At 36.9% G+C, this 11951-nt stretch overlaps 1 protein-coding gene across 1 annotated transcript in view; it reads right to left on the bottom strand.

Annotated features, from left to right (window-relative positions):
• The window catches only part of NEGR1 (neuronal growth regulator 1), an 886803-nt gene that overhangs the window by 419727 nt on the left and 455125 nt on the right, over positions 1-11951 (bottom strand). The gene's annotated exons all lie outside the window — the stretch shown is intronic.

The following is an 11951-nucleotide window of genomic DNA, read 5'->3' as shown; positions in this document are numbered from 1 at the left end:
ACCACCCGTTATGTCCTTAACTTGCTTTTTACACAAATTGAATTTCCAGGTGCATCAATAAAATCAATTCCTTTCAAACACCCTAAGTTTTTTATCCCAAATATCCTTTGTCTTACTTATTTAGGAAATGAAGAAAACACAGTAAAATTTAAGTATTTGTTTATGTACTTGCTGTTTGGTCGGAATTCAAATTCTTGACCAGAAAACTCAAAGAGAACTCAATATGTGAAATCCTAATTTGCTTTCTTATTATGCTGGCTTTTGTATGCTCAACAATGGCGTGCTTTTTTTCCCTCAAACGTTCTATATGATTCCCCTCCTTTTACACCAGCACACATGCACTTTCACCATCTTAGCAGAAAACCTTGCGTATTAGTCCATTTTCATACTGCTATGAAGAAATAACTGAGACTGGGTAATTTATTTTAAAAAGGGGCTTAATGGACTCACAGTGCCACATGGCTAGGGAGGCCTCACAATCATGACAGAAGGTAAAGGAGGAGCAAAGGCATGTCTTAGGTGGCAGCAGGCAAGAGAGCGTGTGCAGGGGAACTGCCCTTTATAAAACCATCAGATCTCGTAAGACTTATTTACTATCATGAGAACAGCATGAGAAATACCACCCCCATGATTCAATTACCTGCCTCCTGGTCCCTCCCATGACAGGTGGGGATTATGGGAGCTACAATTCAAGATGAGATTTGGGTGGGGGCACAGATAAACCATATCACTTTGTTTCATACAGTCAAGTAGGAAATTGCTCCTCTTCCCATTCCACAATCTACCAATTAATCTGCATCTGTGCCCACACTCTCTGCCTTCTTGACTATTGCCATGAATAAAATATTCCTGGTTCTATCAAAGGCCGACTCTTCATACTGTGTTTGTATTACATCCCTTATGGCCTCTCAAAAACTTTCCCGTTAATATTATCTATTTTTAATCAATAGTGTCACTTCTTTTTTTTTCTCTGCTATCTCTTACTAGAAAAAAAAAATGACAAAAACTATCCTGACTCCAGTCCCTCTTCACTTAGCACCCATTCTTTTATTTGCCTCCACAGCAAGTTAACTTGCCAAGTTTTTAATAGTTGCATTCTCTCCTCAGCCCACTCCAATCAGGTTTCTGCCTCTGACATTCTGGCAGAGTTTCTACAGCTGAAGTTTACCAATGACCTCTGTGTAGACATGGAGATGTGCTGCGCTTACTCCTTTTAAAGAAAAGACTTACTCATGAAGTTTCCAGGGGATGTGGTGAGCAGACTGCATCCAGTTATCAGCTTCTCCAAGTTTGGTCTCAGTCACCTGGCTCAAACAGCCCATGTTCAATGGCTAAGCAAGATGGTAGTACAAAGTGATGGCCATTTTGCTGACATGGGCTAATTCTGGTGGGCATTTTAGCCTGAGAACTTCCCCACCAGGTTGGAAAAGCTTAGTTAGACGTTCATCACAACTTAACATTTTCCTCTGATCAGTCTTACTTCCTTCCTCCTTTCCTTTCACAGGCGCTATTCACTAATAAATATCCTACACGCACACCCAGCATTTGCTTCCAGAAAATCCAACCTGAACAGTCAATACCAGGACTAGATCAAGAAAGCAGGCTGGAAGATGGGGTTTAGATTTTGGAGCTAGATTATTCGCCAGCTGCAGGCAATGATGACTCATCACTAGTAAGGAGGAACACAGGCTGTGCCTGGCAAAAAGTGGCATCCAAAGGAAACTTTCACCTAGTAACCTGGTAGAGTGTGAGGATATATTGATAGAAACAGCAGATGTTGCTGCTGTTATTGAAATGTATGAAAAATATACATAAAACTTTATCAGGATTGGATGGCTATGGCTAAGCACTGCTGGTGTTCTACAGTCATGTTGCCAAATACAGTAGCCACTAGCATGCATTACTATTGTGTATTTGAATTGTGGCTAGTTTAACCTATATGTATTGGGGCCAATAGGCATATGAAAAAATGCTCAGCATCACTAATCATTAGAGAAATGCAAATCAAAACCACAGTGAGATACCATCTCACACCAGTCAGAATAGCTATTATTAAAAACTCAAAAAATAACAGACACTAGCAAGGTTGTAAAAAAAAGGGGAACACTTATGTACTGGTAATTGGGGTGCAAATTAGTTCAGCAATTGTGAAAAGCAATGTGGCAATTCCTCAAAGAACTTAGAATTACCATTCGACCCAGCAATCTCATTACTGAGTATATACCCACAGGAATATAAATCTTTCTACCATAAAGACATATACATGAGTATGTTCACCACAGAACTATGCACAACTGCAAAGACATGGAATCAACCTGAATGTCCACCAACAGTAGATTAGATCAAGAAAATGTGGTACATATACACCTTGGAATACTATGCTGCCATTAAAAAAAATAATGAGCTCATGTCTTTGCAGCAGCAACAAGGAGGCCATTATCTAACTAAGCAAACAAATGCAGGAACAGAAAACCAAATACCACATGTTCTCACTTATAGATGGGAGCTAAAATGACAAGAACACATAGATACAAAGAAGGGAACAGACATTAGGGCCTACTTGAGGATGGAGGTTGGGAGGAGGGAGATGTTCTGAAAAACTACCTGTAGGTACTATGCTTATTACTTGGATGACAAAATAATCTGTACACCAAACTTCTGTAAAGTGCATTTTACCTATATAATGAACCTGCACATGTGACTCTGAATCTAAAATAAAACAAAAGCTTTATAAAAAGAATAATAAATAAATAAAAATAAACTGTATGTATGAAATCGAAGCAGTTAATTTTTTAAATAATAAAAGCTCTAGAAGAGTGACAGTCAAAGAATCCTGACCCACAGATGGTTACAGAGATGTTAATAAAACACGGCATCCACAGGAGCAAAACAAAAAATGTTTTGTTTTGCTTTACATTTTAATATGTTACTACTAGAAGTATTTGAAAGTACCTATGTGGCTCACATTATATTTCTATTGTACAATCGAGCATTATAGAACAAAGCAGTTGGATTAGGTATAGGCAATTGAAAGCTAGATGTAGAAGCCAGTGGGGCTTTTATATTTTATATAAAGAAATCAGCATCTGTTCTAGTGAGGGGCTAAAGAAAGCTGAGGCACAATTCTGAAACTAGGATGACTCCTAGAAATACAAAAAAGTGATGTTGGTGCCAGTAACAGCTTATTATCTTCTCATGGTAATAGAATTCTGCCAAGCAACAAGTCCCACCATATGCATAGAACTATTCAGCTTTTCTATTCTTGGAAAAGACCTAGTAATTAGATGATGGGAAAAGAGATGTCCAACAGTAAAGACTGTAACATCAGCGGCACTGAAAAATGAATCCAGTTATGCATCAGCTATGATTGGAGAGAAAGAAAAAGAAAACTAGTAACATAAAAATAAATGCCATGATAGACCAACTAGAACAGTAATCCTCTATTTAGTATCCTTGGAGAGATTCAAGAAGGGTTTGTATTTGTAAAATAAGAACAGTATATTATGAAAAAGGAATGATCATAGAATAAGAAAGAGCTCTTGGAAATTAAGCAAGTATTTACTAAAACTAAAAATTGAAATGAAGAATTGAAAGATAAAATTGAGGACATTTTCTATAACATGAAAATAAAGAACAAAGAGATAGAAAAGAAAAGAGAATCGTCTTGGGAAGTATAATGTTTTACTAATTCCATAAAATGCTCCAGAAATAGATGCCAGTGTATGCGCAACTCATTCTAGAAATAAGTTAATGCAAATCTATGTCAAAGGGGGAAAAAAAGGTGAAATTGAAATGCCAGAATTGCCCTGGTAGACTCTGGAGGAAGGGGATAACAGGGTCAGGAAAATGCTAGGATGAATATTCAATGTACAGTTGAAAGACCCTGTGGATGAAGGCCAGAAGACACCAAGGCTATTTTCTATGTGCTAAAAGGATGACACAGCATCAATAAAAATTCCCTGATAGCTCTCTGGGCAAGAACCAGAAGGGGAGCAGGCTGTTACAGATTGTGTCCCACTGATGCCAGTGTGGATAATAAGATTTCAAAATATTAGGAACAAAGGGGCAATGTTTCATTCTCAGAATCTAATGGGGTTGTACTTTTATTTTTTGGTAATGAAAGCTATATCAGAGTGATAAACAAGAAATTGTGACCCACAGATGGTTATGGAGATGTTAATAAAACACGACACCCGTAGAGACAAAATAAACAGACTGCCAACAGGAGCACTACTCAGATTTTAGCAGCAAAAGAACTCAAAGTTAGATGACCAGGAGATTGAGGGCAGTCACAGCAATAAACATTCATGATCTCTTTCCCAGTTTCCAGACCTGAGCCAGTTTTCAGACAAAGAATCCATTCAATGCAGATGTGGCGCTGACTAGGAGTAAGGAGCCTACAATTATACGGCAAATGTACATGATAATGATTCCTCCAGTCCTTCCCTACAGGGATTATGGTCATTTGATTGGGGAAATTAAATGCCTAGGTAATTTGATGGCTGTTGGACATAAGATTTAAGTTGAATTTGATACCCAGAGCCTATCATCATGGTCTCCTTGTTGGAGTAGGACAATATAGGGGTCATATGACACACGATTAAATGAAGTTGAAGTTAGGGTCCACCTTATAGGGTATCTACTAACAGTCATCTCTCTTGTCCTCAAATATACAATCAAGAATGACACTTGGGAGTTGGATCTTTGGTCACTTGGGTCAGAGCTATCACATAGCATGAGGCCAAGTGAATATCCCTGAACTTGCTCCTTCCATCCTTCAGCAAGGAGAATAAATCAAAATCACTATTTAATCCTGGGAGTGGGAGATGGGGTTAGAATTAGTGCCACCCTTATGGATTTCACGAATGTAGAGGTATTTGTTCTCATAATATTATTATTTAATTTACTAGTCTGAACCCTGGAAAAACAAGATGGATTCTGAAAGATAACTACAAGCTTAACCCAGAAATAGTCCCTTTTTGCATCTGCCATGCCAGATGTAGTATATTGCTAGAGCAGATTAATATGGCCTAAGGAACTTGGTATAAAGCCATTATTCTGGAAAATGTGTTCTTTTCTACCTCAATCAGAAAAGACAATCAGAAACAGTTCACATTTACATGGATTGAGCAACAATATTAATTTATAGTTTTGCCTCAGGGCTATGTTAACTCTTCTGCCCTCTGCTATAATATAGTCTAAAGAGATCTGCACCATCTGGATAACCCACAGTACTTCACATTAATCCATTATATCAATGATATTATATTGATGATGCCAGATGAGCAAGAGGTAGCTAACATTCTGAAGGCCTTGGAATAACACATGCATTCCAGAGGGTGTGAAATAGAACTTGTGAAGTTTAAGAGGTCAGGCTGTTCAAAACTATTTGAAGAGTCCTAAGTGAAGAATAAATACTGCATTTTGTACCTTCTAACACAAAGAAGGGAATACAATGTCCTAGTGGGTATTTGCATTCTAAAAGGTAACCTATTCATTTAATACTTAGAAATGTACTGGTTGACACAAAAGGTTGAACAATATTTGAGTGAAACCAGAGCAGAAAGGGCTCTGAAGAGGTTCAGGCTAAGGTGCAACAGCCCCACCACTTGGGCCACATAATTTGGTGAAGCCTACAGTGTTGGAGCTATCAGTGATGGGAAAAAAAAAATACCATATGATATCTGTGGCAAGTCCTAGTGAAAAAAAAAAAAAAATCACAACACAGGCCTCTAGGGACTCGAAGATATCATGACATTTGCAGCAAAACTGTATGCCCTTTGAAAACTATGCCCTGGTAGAAACGGAGCACCTGACCATGCAACACCAAAGGATGATTATCAGAAATTACACAAGAAAGAGATAGATTTGAGATGAAGCATGAGCGGGACAAGCAGACATAAGCAAGCAACATGAACAGATAATTCAGAACCCCATGGCAGTACTATTGCACCAGCAACTCCTCCCTCAGCCATATCCAGGCCACATAGGAGGTCTGGTATGACCTACTAATAAAGGGGGAAGTGATTTTAATTTGGTTTCCAGAAGGTTTTTCTTTGTATGTGAATGTGAGCCAAAAATAGACAGTAGCTACACTATAGCCTTAAACTGTATGCTTGAAAGACAGTAGTGAGGGGAAATTCTTTCAGTGAGTGAGGGCTTTAGGCAGTGCAACTGGTCTTCTACTTCATGTGGAAAGAGAAGAGGCACAAAAAGTTGCCAAGAGGTAGCCTATGCAAATGGCCTGGAAGCAAAAAGCTACACTGTCACAGACAAGGATGAATGAGGTAGAAACACATTGATAGACCTATAGGACTTGCAGAAAGTGAGATCTATGTATTCTATGCTGATATCCACTATAGAACACCTGCAATGAAAGAGGCATTTAACAACCAAGTGGACAAAATGATCTAGCCAGCTACTGCCAGCTAGCCGCTGTCATTGGTTTCATGAGTGCTGGTACAATCAGCACATAAACAAAGTATCCATGATGTCAACTATGAATACTACACATGGGTCCAACAGCATCAGCTCCCACTTGTCAAGGCTGATCTAGCTCCTGTTGCTGCTGAGTGTCCAATTGCCCACAACATGCTAATCCTGAGCCCCCATTATGGCACCATTGCTTGAGGAGACTGGACACATGAGGGCAGGTTGACTGCATTGTTTCCCTTGCATTCTGGAAAAGTTAGTGGTTTGTTCTCACAGGAATAGATTCAGTTCATGTAGAGCTTTGCACTTCCTGCCATTTGGACCTGCCTTGGCCAGTTCCACTATTAAAGGCTCATAGCATGTTTGGGCCACTAGCATGGAATCCCATTCACACAGGCTACCCTTTTACAGCCAAAGAGATGCATGAATGGACTTATGACCACAAGATCCACTGGTTGTATTGCATACTTAATCCAGACTGCTGACCATATAATGTGTTAGAACTACCTGCTGAAAGCATAGCTGAAATGCCAGATTGCAGGCAATAGTCTGAGAGGAGAGAGTGCCATCCTCCAAAATCTAGAATATGCACTGAATCACAGACCTTTATGTGGTGCTGCGTCCCTGTTAGGAAGAATTCAAAGGTGGCATCCCTAATCTACCTCTGTGTAAACATGGCAGCTAGGGTGTGTACTTGATCTCTAGGATGCGTACTTCGGAATCAGTCTCACATATCCTAGCGTATACAGTAATGGAGATGCTTCCTCCAGAGTCCAAATTTCTGCATCTTTTTTTTTTTTGCCCAGAATTAAACATTTCTTCACAGGATTATGAATAGGGAGACATCCATTCCCTTCTGGAGAAAACGAAATCTCCACTCAATAAGGTGTGATCTAAATATGATCCCAAATTATTTCTAAGTTGACTATGCTTTATTCCACCATATCCATGATAACCTTGTTATACCCTTTCTCTCATTCTGGGTAGAAGCAACTGTGAAAAGAAATTGAAGAGATACATAAACTTTCAATGTTTAGAGAATATTTGCTTGTCTATGTAAAAAAGAAAACATGTTTTGCATTTCCAGGGTGATCCTTGCTGCCAAAACTGATAAAAATTAACTTGGCAATTTTGATATATTTTATCCTCTATTCTTAGCACAATTTTTCTTACTTCACAGTATCTCAGACCTGAGCCTATAATCTACGGACAGGTTACCTAAATTTCAAGAAACTTACAGCTTCACACCAGAGTTTCCAGTCCGTATTTTGTTTCTTCTTCCATATTTCCTGAATTTTTATATCCTTAAGAAAAGGCTGTACAGATAAAGTGTTGAGAAAACAGTAGCAATGATAGCAGATTTACCACCTGCCCATTTACTGCCTGCAGATTTATGGCCAACACAGCCTATTTTGCCATCTGGGTCAAAGTCATATTTTCAGTGGAAATATTTTGGTAAGTTATTGCTGGCATTTTTTACATGCAGGTGGTGATCACACAGGTTTTATGGCACTTTCATAACTGTGCATCTGACTGAAGCGCACAGAAGCTGATCTTTTGTGAATGTCTACAGAAGCAATTCAATGAAATAAAATGCAGTCTATTCATTACATTTACCAGTGTGGGAGGAACTCCTTGCACATGAAATATAATCCTGAGAAAGGTGCCAAGTCATCTACCCTGTTTGTTTCCAGAGGATACACTGTGGTACCCAGGAAAAAAAAAAAAAAAAAAAAAATTGGCTACTCTTGCACACTGAGGCTAGTGATACCAAGAGAGTTTCAGAGTTGATGGTGGATATTTGTTCAGAATAGGACAAAAACTAGTTAATTTTGATACATTAGCCACTACCATTATCTCATTTTTTAATTGAAAGCACGGGGCAGTTCATTTGTTTCTTTTGCTAAACATATAAATATATTGTGAAGGAGAGAAAAGATCAAAAAAACAACTGGAGAGTGAAAAAGGCACGGGACTCAAAATGAGAAGACCTGGATTCTTATGAAAATTCTATAATGTGAGAGCCATATAATCTTACCCATTTTATTGAGCCTCACTTTTCTCTTTTGCAAATGGAGAAAGGAGGTGATGATATGAACTACATACTTTTTAAAATTTAAGTATAGTTTACATGTACCAATTCAGCCTTAAGTGTTCAAAGCAATGAATCTTGACAACTGTAAACTATTGTGTAATCATCATCCAAAAGAAGTTATAGAACATTTCCATTCACTCCAGTGTCCCTTTCCAGTCCGTCTGTTCCTCTCCACACATAGAAGAAGCAAGGACTTCTGATTTCTGTTATATTACATAGTTTGGACTATTTTGTACTTCATACATGGAATCATCTAACTTCTTTTGCCCACCAGAATGTCTGTAAGATTTGTCCACATTGCATGTGTCATTGATTTATTCTTAGTTATTACTGATTATATACCTGAATAATCAACAATTTACCCATCTATTCTCTTATTTATGGATATTTGAGTTGTTTTTAGCTTTTGATTTTTATGAATTAGACTGCTTTTGTTATTCATGTACAAGTTTTTGTGGATATGTTTTCATTTATCTGGGGTAAATATCTGGATGTGGAATTTCTAGGTCATAATGCAGCTGTTTTTAACTTTGTAAGAAACTACCAAAAAATTATCCAAACGTATGGTACCATTTTAAACACTCACCAGCAGCTCTAATTGTTCCACATCTCTGCCAACACTTGGTATTATCAGTCTTTTTGATTTTAGTCATTCTGGGGGATGTAAAATAGTATTTCATTGTGGTTTCAATTTGCATTTTCTAGATGGCTAATGAGGTAGAACTTCTTTTCATATGTAAATCACAAAGAATTTAGATGTGGTTTAAATCTCCTTCAGAAAACAGTCTGAGTTCTATTCTCCTCCTCTGTTTTCAATAGGCATTTATAACTCATCTGTGTAGCTTTTAAAATATCTGCATGCTTTGATCCCACTTCTACACATTTTCATTCGGAAGATCTAGCATAAACCTCTTTAAAATATGATTCTGATTCACAAAGGAACCACTGGGTTATGCTCCCGGTATCTGACAGGTTTTTAATACTACTAACACATTTATTATAGCATAAAAGGGCAATATAAAAATAAGTAAGAACATCAACTTTATGATAAACAAGACTAGATACTGAATCCTTGTCTACACTTCCTCTCTATGGAATTTTGTGCAAGGTGTGGAATCTCTCTAAATCTCAGCTTCTTAATCTATAAATTGAGAGGAATTACAATACTTACAGATCTATGAAAAGGATCAAATGTGATTATGCATGTAAAATGGTTACCATTCTGCCTAGCTCATAATAAACACTCAATCCATATTAGAAAGAAGAAAATATGTATAGATAGATAGATAGATAGATAGATAGATAGATAGATAGATAGATAGATTATATAGTAAAAAAACTAGCTAAACAAGTTAGAATGCCTAATTTTAGTATTTTGACATGTATCCCTTTTACTACTATTATTTAGCCTATCATTCACTTCAGATTATCTCCCAAAACACCTTTCTTACATTGTTTTACCTTTCTCTCACATAGAGAATTTTCATTGCCCCAGCTATTGGCATTCTCAGCTCTCATATGCCACAAAGAAGACACATGATAGAAGACGTGCCTCTATTGGCTGTTTGATTTACCAGTGCCAGGTCTTCTGGATACTCTCTGGTTTCTTCCCACAGTTCCCTCTTTCCATCTGATGTTCTGATCTAAAATTGTTTGGCCCTAGTTTCTGGATTCTCAGTTTTCTTTTCCCTTCCCTATATACATTGAACGAACATATGCAATCAAGTGTGTTCTCTGTCATTCTGCTCTGTCTTTCCCTATTTTTTCAACTATGAATCCACATATCTCTACTCCAGTAGCACTCTCATGATGATATAGTTTTGATTATCAAAATAAAGTTTACTTTTCTTACCACAATAACCATGATTCCACCTGCTGATCACTCCTTTCACTAAATCTTCTCTCTCTTTTAATGAAAACATCTGTCATTCAAGACTCATTCTGGCTTTGCATTTCGTTTGTTTTGTTTTACAATCAGCTGCTGCTTGCCACTTAAATAGGTCTTTTTTCCTTTACCTGAACAATTTGCAAATAACATGATGTACACTTTCTGAAAAGAGATGTAAGTAGATTTCCATTCCCTTAATATTAATGTGAGCCTATGGAAGTAAGGAAGAAAGATTCTTCCCCTTTTTACTATGAAAAGAAGTGTGTTTGCACTGACTTGGTTTGAACCTCACAACAAAGTTTTTGTCATTCATTTGTACTAAAATATACATTCCAAGAAAAAAATTGTTTTTGAATTGTTAAATTTTTGCTTACTGACAAGGGCAGGGATGGCTAGTTACCTACATAATTACATTTCTAAAATGTTAAAATGCAATGACTCTTTTTATGGAATACTTTTTAATGCATTTGTAAGGCCTAGGGATAATGACAAAGGTAAAAAGAACATCCATTAAACTAACAGGGGAGTGGTGTGCAAATAACATTTTATTAATGATGAGAATCAACATTTCTTTAGTAAAGGAAGGTGAAAACAACTAGTGTTAAATCATAGGGCCTTTACCAAGCTATTGCTTTTAAGCTTATACTTTTGCTTAGAGCAGTTGCCACTATTGGCTTTTCTCCTTTCACAGTGGTTTCCCAAAACATGAGACTTGTGATAAAATCTAGTTTGGTATGGCTTCCCAGTAAATAGCCAATGACTTGGCAGAAAAAAGAAAAAAAAAAAAAAGCTTTTTTTTTTTTTTTCTACTCTATTGTGTTCTGTTTTATGAAAAAAAGAGCAGAGAGGAAAATAAAAAGTCTTTCCTTTAAAAAAAAAAATAAAGCTTTTTACTACAGAGAGATAGAAACAATCTCATTCACCATTGATGGGTAAAATTTGATAGATTGCTGATAATTCTCAAAAGAATGACTAGCTTTCCATTTGCCAAAGAATTAAAGGGTCTACAACTCTTACCAACAGGAATCTTGTCACGTAACTCTATTCAATCAATGAAAAAGCTGAAAGACTCTCGGTAGATAATCATTCTTTAATCTCTAATGCCTTAGATTTTTCCTTACAGTTTGTGACTCAGTGTTTTCATGGAAAATACCAAAACAGAGAAGATTAGGACTGGTATTTGCTGAATCCCTTTCCTCAGTGTCTCATATTTTTTATTACTGTTCTCAACTCGGAAAATACTAAAATTACAAATAAACAGAGCACCAACACAGTTGGTTTCTAAAACATTTGTTTCCAAAATTAACTAGATAAAGACAAGAATGTGTAACACAGAATTTTTGTTTTTTTGTTTTTTTTTTCTAAAATTATGCTCCCTCCTTGGATCAGAATTTTATGTAACTATACCAAGAGAGAGAGACAGGCATGAAAAAACAGCATGACATCTTCAAGGTGTTTTTCTTTATCCCAATTGACCCAGATAAAAAATACAAATCCTATGTCAATGATAAAGATGTAAAAAAGAGAAGGAAGAAA

The sequence above is a fragment of the Rhinopithecus roxellana genome, chromosome 12 (genome assembly GCF_007565055.1).
Source record: "Rhinopithecus roxellana isolate Shanxi Qingling chromosome 12, ASM756505v1, whole genome shotgun sequence".
NCBI classification, from domain to species: Eukaryota; Metazoa; Chordata; class Mammalia; order Primates; family Cercopithecidae; genus Rhinopithecus; species Rhinopithecus roxellana.
The sequence above is the reverse complement of the archived record's forward strand: the minus strand, read 5'-3'. Positions and strand labels throughout refer to the sequence as shown.